The sequence below is a fragment of the Rattus rattus genome, chromosome 7 (assembly GCF_011064425.1).
Source record: "Rattus rattus isolate New Zealand chromosome 7, Rrattus_CSIRO_v1, whole genome shotgun sequence".
NCBI classification, from domain to species: Eukaryota; Metazoa; Chordata; class Mammalia; order Rodentia; family Muridae; genus Rattus; species Rattus rattus.
In genome coordinates this window covers 92,218,162-92,226,442 of record NC_046160.1, presented here as the reverse complement: position 1 = coordinate 92,226,442, position 8,281 = coordinate 92,218,162, and the positions used below count along the sequence as shown (strand labels likewise).

Below are 8,281 nucleotides of genomic sequence, written 5' to 3'. Positions count from 1 at the left end.
CTGTTCTCTATCTCTTCCATTTCTCTACCACTTATTTGCTCCTCTTAGTGGCACCAGAGGTCTCTGAGTGTCTGGGGTTCTCTGATTCAGGCTTAGTCTCCTCTAAGGTCCAGCAGCCCAGGCAGGCTTCTCCTAGTATTTGGTCCACTCCCTGCCCTGGGAGACCTCCAGGCCTGCAGGGTGCTGGATTGTTAGCCATCTCAGGCTTGCTTTTTATCAGGAAATGTTAGGCTACTAATCATTCAGATGTTTACTGAGCCTAGACATAGACTCTCTCCTCTCGGCCACCTACTCATGCACATTGTAAAGGAGTGTTGGATTTTGTGAAGGGCCTTTTCAATACCTATCGAGATGATCGTGTCATTTTTTTCTTGCATATTTTTTTTACATGTTGGATTACACTGATGGATTTTCATGTGTTAAACCATCCCTGCATCTCTGGGATGAAGCCTACTTGATCATGTTGCATGATCTTTTTGATGTGTTCTTGCATAAGGTTTGCTAGCATTTTATTGAGTATTTTTGTATCAAAATTCATAAGTGAAATTGGTTTGAAATTCTCTTCCTTGGTTGAATCTTTGTGTGGTTTAGGTATCAGGGTGACTGTGGACTCAAGATAAATTTGGCAGGGTTCCTTCAGTTTTTATTTTGTGGAATAATTTGTAGAATATCAGAATTAGTTCTTCTTTGAAGGTCTGGTAGAATTCTGAACTGAAACCTTCCAGCCCTGGACTCTTTTTTGTTAGGAGACTTTTAAAAACTGCTTCTATTTCTTTAGGGATTGCAAATCTATTTAGATTATTGCCTGATCTTTGATTTAACTCTGATAAGTGTTATCTATCAAGAAAAATCATCCATTTCGATTTCCATTTGCCGAGTTCAAGTCTTTAAGTAAGACCTAATGATTCTTTTGATTTCTTTGGTGTCTGTTGTTATGTCCCCCTTTCCATTTCTGATTCTGTTAATTTGGATATTCTCTCCAGCTTTTTAGTTAGTTTGACTAAGGGTTTGTCTATCTTGTTGATTTTCTCAAAGAACCAACTCTTTGTTTCCTTGGTTCTTTTTGTTGTTCTCTTTGTTTCTATCTTATAGACTTCTGCCCTGAGTTTGATTATTTCTAGCCATCTACTACTTTGGATTGTTGTTGTTGTTGTTGTTGTTGTTGTTGTTGTTGTTGTTGTTCTAGAGCTTTCAGGTGCGTTGTTAAGTTATTAGTATGAGATCTCAATTTCTTTATGAAAGCACGTAGTGCTATGAACTTTCCTCCTAGCACTGCTCTCATTGTTTCCCACAAGTTTGGGTATGCTGTGTATTAATTTTCATTGAATTCTAGGAAGTCTTTATTTCTTTATTTCTCTCTTTATTTCTTCCTTGACCCGGTGGTGATTGAGTAGAGAATTGTTCTGTTTCCATGAGTTTGTAGGCTTTCTGTTGTTTCTGTTGTTGTTGAAGTCCAGCTTTAATCCCTAGTGATCTGATAGGATACAGGGGCTTATTTCAATTTTTGTATCTGTTGAGGCTTGCTTTGTGACTGAATATGTGGTCAGTTTTGGAGAAGATTCTGTGAGTTGCTGAGAACAAGATATATTCTTTTCTGTTTGAGTGAAATGTTCTGTAGTTATCTGTTAGGTCCATTTGAGTTATAGTATCTGTTAGTTCTATTATTTTTCTGTTTGGTTTGTTTGGATGATCTGTCCACTGGTGAAAATGAGGTTTCACTATTGATGTGTTATGTTCAATGTGTGATTTAAATTTTAGTAATTTTTTTCACAAATGTGAGAGCCCTTACATTTGGGGAATAGATATTCGGAATTAAGATGTCATCTTGCAAGATTTTTCCTTTGATGTATCTGAAGTGTCCTTCTCTATCTCTTTTATATAATTTTGGCTGGAGTCTATTTTATTAGATATTAGAATGGGTTATTCTACCTTGCTTCTTGGGTCTACTTGCTTGGAAACTCTTTTCTTCAGACCTTTACTCTGAGGTAATGTCTATCTTTGATGTTGAGGTGTATTTTTTGTATGCAGCCGAATGATGCATCCAGTTTTTGTAACCATTTTGATAATTGGCATCTTTTTTTTTATTGGGGGGAACTGAATCAATTGATGTTGAGAGATGTTAAAGACCAATAACTGTTCATTCCTGTTATTTTGATATTGATGGTGATAATGGTGTGTGTGTGTGTGTGTGTGTGTCCCTTCTTTTGGTTTTACTGGTGTAAATTCCTTTGCACCATTTGCACCACTGCAACCATTTGCAATGGTAGCAAATAAATGAAAAGTTATTTATTTCTTGTATTTTCTTGGGTGTAGTAACTGCTTTGGGTTGGAGTTTTCCTTCTAGTATCTTCCATAGGGCTGGATTTATGGATAGATATTGTTTAAATTTGGTTTTGTCATGAAATATCTTGTTTTCTCCACCTATGCTGATTGCAAGTTTGGTTGGGGATAGTAGTCTGGGCTGGTATCTGTGGTCTCTTAAGAGTCTTCAAGACATCTGCCCAACTGCAGAGCGGAAGAGACCACCAACACTGCCCACCCCTGCCCACATCCCTGGCCCAAGAGGAATCTGTATAAGGCCTCTGGGCTCCCGTGGGAGAGGGCCCAGGAGCGGCAGGACCCCTGCCTGAGACACCGCCGGAACCTGAAGGAAACAGACTGGATAAACAGTTCTCTGCACCCAAATCCCGTGGGAGGGAGAGCTAAACCTTCAGAGAGGCAGACACGCCTGGGAAACCAGAAGAGACTGCTCTCTGCACACACATCTCGGACGCCAGAGGAAAACACCAGAGGCCATCTGGGAACCCTGGTGCACGGAGGCTCCGGAAGGGGCGCGAGATCTTCCTGGTTGCTGCCACCAAGGAGAGCCCGTGGGCAGCACCCCGCGAGCGAACTCGAGCCTCGGGACCACAGGTAAGACCAACTTTTCTGATGCAAGTGACCTGCCTGGTGAACTCAAGACACAGGCCCACAGGAACAGCTGAAGACCTGTAGAGGGGAAAAACTACACGCACGAAAGCAGAACACTCTGTCCCCATAACTGGCTGAAAGAAAACAGTAAAACAGGTCTACAGCACTCCTGACACACAGGCTTATAGGACAGTCTAGCCACTGTCAGAAATAGCAGAACAAAATAACACTAGAGATAATCTGATGGCGAGAGGCAAGCGCAGGAACCCAAGCAACAGAAACCAAGACTATATGGCACCATCAGAGCCCAATTCTCCCATCAAAACGAACACGGAATATCCAAACACACCAGAAAAGCAAGATCTAGTTTCAAAATCATATTTGATCATGATGTTGGAGGACTTCAAGAAAGACATGAAGAACTCCCTTAGAGAAACACAGGAAAACATAAATAAACAAGTAGAAGCCTACAGAGAGGAATCGCAAAAATGCCAGAAAGAATTCCAGGAAAACATAAATAAACAAGTAGAAGCCCATAGAGAGGAGACACAAAAATCCCTGAAAGAATTCCATGAAAACACAATCAAACAGTTGAAGGAATTAAAAATGGAAATAGAAGCAATCAATAAAGAACACATTGAAACAAGCTTGGAGAGAGAAGACAAAAAGAAGAGACAAGGAGCTGTAGATACAAGCTTCACCAACAGAATACAAGAGATGGAAGAGAGAATCTCAGGAGCAGAAGATTCCATAGAAATCATTGACTCAACTGTCAAAGATAATGTAAAGGGAAAAGCTACTGGTCCAAAACATACAGGAAATCCAGGACTCAATGAGAAGATCAAACCTAAGGATAATAGGTATAGAAGAGAGAAGACTCCCAGCTCAAAGGACCAGTAAATATCTTCAACAAAATCATAGAAGAAAAAACTTCCCTAACCTAAAAAAGAGATACCCATAGGCATACAAGAAGCCTACAGAACTCCAAATAGATTGACCAGAAAAGAAACACCCCCGTCACATAATAGTCAAAACACCAAACGCACAAAATAAAAGAAAGAATATTAAAAAAGCAGTAAGGGAAAAGGTCAAGTAACATATAAAGGCAGACCTATCAGAATCACACCAGACTTCTCGCCAGAAACTATGAAGGCCAGAAGATCCTGGACTGATGTCATACAGACCCTAAGAGAACACAAATGCCAGCCCAGACTACTGTATCCTGCAAAACTCTCAATTAACATAGATGGAGAAACCAAGATATTCCATGACAAAACCAAATTTACACAATATCTTTCTACAAATCCAGCACTACAAAGGATAATAAATGGTAAAGCCCAACATAAGGAGGCAAGCTATACCCTAGAAGAGGCAAGAAACTAATCGTCTTGGCAACAAAACAAAGAGAAGAAAAGCACACAAACATAACCTCACATCCAAATATGAATATAACAGGAAGCAATAATCACTATTCCTTAATATCTCTCAACATCAATGGCCTCAACTCCCCAATAAAAAGACATAGATTAACAAACTGGATATGCAACGAGGACCCTGCATTCTGCTGCCTACAGGAAACACACCTCAGAGACAAAGACAGACACTACCTCAGAGTGAAAGGCTGGGAAACAACTTTCCAAGCAAATGGTCAGAAGAAGCAAGCTGGAGTAGCCATTCTAATATCAAATAAAATCAATTTTCAACTAAAAGTCATCAAAAAGATAGGAAGGACACTTTTATATTCATCAAAGGAAAAATCCACCAAGATGAACTCTCAATCCTAAATATCTATGCCCCAAATACAAGGGCACCTACATATGTAAAAGAAACCTTACTAAAGCTCAAAACACACATTGCACCTCACACAATAATAGTAGGAGATTTCAACACCCCACTCTCATCAATGGACAGATCATGGAAACAGAAATTAAACAGAGACGTAGACAGACTAAGAGAAGTCATGAGCCAAATGGACTTAACGGATATTTATAGAACGTTCTACCCTAAAGCAAAAGGATATACCTTCTTCTCAGCTCCTCATGGTACTTTCTCCAAAATTGACCATATAATTGGTCAAAAAACGGGCCTTAACAGGTACAGAAAGATAGAAATAATCCCATGCGTGCTATCGGACCACCACGGCCTAAAGCTGGTCTTCAATAACAATAAGGGAAGAATGCCCACATATACGTGGAAATTGAACAATGCTCTACTCAATGATAACCTGGTCAAGGAAGAAATAAAGAAAGAAATTAAAAACTTTTTAGAATTTAGTGAAAATGAAGGTACAACATACCCAAACTTATGGGACACAATGAAAGCTGTGCTAAGAGGAAAACTCATAGCGCTGAGTGCCTGAAGAAAGAAACAGGAAAGAGCATATGTCAGCAGCTTGACAGCACACCTAAAAGCTCTAGAACAAAAAGAAGCAAATACACCCAGGAGGAGTAGAAGGCAGGAAATAATCAAACTCAGAGCTGAAATCAACCAAGTAGAAACAAAAAGGACCATAGAAAGAATCAACAGAACCAAAAGTTGGTTCTTTGAATAAATCAACAAGATAGATAAACCCCTAGCCAGACTAACGAGAGGACACAGAGAGTGTGTCCAAATTAACAAAATCAGAAATGAAAAGGGAGACATAACTACAGATCCAGAGGAAATTCAAAAAATCATCAGATCTTACTATAAAAGCCTATATTCAACAAAACTTGAAAATCTACAGGAAATGGACAATTTCCTAGACAGATACCAGGTACCGAAGTTAAATCAGGAACAGATAAACCAGTTAAACAACCCCATAACTCCTAAGGAAATAGAAGCAGTCATTAAAGGTCTCCCAACCAAAAAGAGCCCAGGTCCAGACGGGTTTAGTGCAGAATTCTATCAGACCTTCATAGAAGACCTCCTATACCAATATTATCCAAACTATTCCACAAAATTGAAACAGATGGAGCACTACCGAACTCCTTCTATGAAGCCACAATTACTCTTATACCTAAACCACACAAAGACCCAACAAAGAAAGAGAACTTCAGACCAATTTCCCTTATGAACATCGACGCAAAAATACTCAACAAAATTCTGGCAAACCGAATCCAAGAGCACATCAAAACAATCATCCACCATGATCAAGTAGGCTTCATCCCAGGCATGCAGGGATGGTTTAATATACGGAAAACCATCAACGTGATCCATTATATAAACAAACTGAAAGAACAAAACCACATGATCATTTCATTAGATGCTGAGAAAGCATTTGACAAAATTCAACACACCTTCATGATAAAAGTCCTGGAAAGAATAGGAATTCAAGGCCCATACCTAAACATAGTAAAAGCCATATACAGCAAACCAGTGGCTAACATTAAACTAAATGGAGAGAAACTTGAAGCAATCCCACTAAAATCAGGGACTAGACAAGGCTGCTCACTCTCTCCCTACTTATTCAATATAGTTCTTGAAGTTCTAGCCAGAGCAATCAGACAACAAAAAGGAGGTCAAGGGATACAGATCGGAAAAGAAGAAGTCAAAATATCACTATTTGCAGATGATATGATAGTATATTTAAGGATCCCAAAAAAAAAAAAGTTCCACCAGAGAACTACTAAAAGCTGATAAACACCTTCAGCAAAGTGGCTGGGTATAAAATTAACTCAAATAAATCAGTAGCCTTCCTCTACACAAAAAGAGAAAAAGTTTAGAAAGAAATTAGGGAAACGACGCCTTCATAATAGACCCAAATAATATAAAGTACCTCGGTATGACTTTAACCAAGCAAGTAAAAGATCTGTACAATAAGAACTTCAAGACACTGAAGAAAGAAATTGAAGAAGACCTCAGAAGGTGGAAAGATCTCCCATGCTCATGGATTGGCAGGATTAATATAGTAAAAATGGCCATTTTACCAAAAGCGATCTACAGATTCAATGCAATCCCCATCAAAATACCAATCCAATTCTTCAAAGAGTTAGACAGAACAATTTGCAAATTCATCTGGAATAACAAAAAACCCAGGATAGCTAAAACTATCCTCAACAATAAAAGGACTTCAGGGGAATCACTATCCCTGAACTCAAGCAGTATTACAGAGCAATAGTGATAAAAACTGCATGGTATTGGTACACAGAGACAGACAGATAGACCAATGGAACAGAATTGAAGACCCAGAAATGAACCCACACACCCTATGGTCACTTGATTTTGACAAAGGAGCCAAATCCATCCAATGGAAAAAAAGATAGCATTTTCAGCAAATGGTGCTGGTTCAACTGGAGGTCAACATGTAGAAGAATGCAGATCGATCCATGCTTATCACCCTGTACAAAGCTTAAGTCCAAGTGGATCAAGGACCTCCACATCAAACCAGACACACTCAAACTAATAGAAGAAAAACTAGGGAAGCATCTGGAACACATGGGCACTGGAAAAATTTCCTGAACAAAACACCAATGGCTTATGCTCTAAGATCAAGAATCTACAAAAATGGGATCTCATAAAACTGCAAAGCTTCTGTAAGGCAAAGGACACTGTGGTCAGGACAAAACGGGCAACCAACAGATTGGGAAAAGATCTTTACCAATCCTACAACAGATAGAGGCCTTATATCCAAAATATACAAAGAACTCAAAAGTTAGACCGAGGGGAGACAAATAACCCTATTAAAAATGGGGTTCAGAGCTAAACAAAGAATTCACAGCTGAGGAATGCCGAATGGCTGAGAAACACCTAAAGAAATGTTCAACATCTTTAGTCATCAGGGAAATGCAAAATCAAAACAACCCTGAGATTTCACCTCACACCAGTGAGAATGGCTAAGATCAAAACTCAGGTGACAGCAAATGCTGGCGGATGCGGAGAAAGAGGAACACTCCTCCATTGTTGGTGGGGGTTGCAGACTGGTACAACCATTCTGAAATCAGTCTGGAGGTTCCTCAGAAAATTGGACATTGAACTGCCTGAGGATCCAGCTATACCTCTCCCTGGGCATATACCCAAAAGATGCCCCAACATATAAAAAAGACACGTGCTCCACTATGTTCATCGCAGCCTTATTTATAATAGCCAGAAGCTGGAAAGAACCCAGATGCCTTCAACAGAGGAATGGATACAGAAAATGTGGTACATCTACACAATGGAATATTACTCAGCTATCAAAAACAATGACTTTATGAAATTGTGGCAAATGGTTGAACTAGAAAATATCATCCTGAGTAAGCTAACCCAATCACAGAAAGACATACATGGTATGCACTCATTGATAAGTGGCTATTAGCCCAAATGCTTGAATTACCCTAGATGCCTAGAACAAATGAAACTCAAGACAGAGGATCAAAATGTGAATGCTTCACTCCTTCTTTAAAAGGGGAAC

General features: G+C 39.4%; 1 pseudogene; it reads right to left on the bottom strand.

The window, feature by feature from the left end:
* Nucleotides 1–222: 222 nt before the first annotated feature.
* Nucleotides 223–335, bottom strand: LOC116906476 (annotated as a pseudogene).
* Nucleotides 336–8,281: the final 7,946 nt, after the last annotated feature.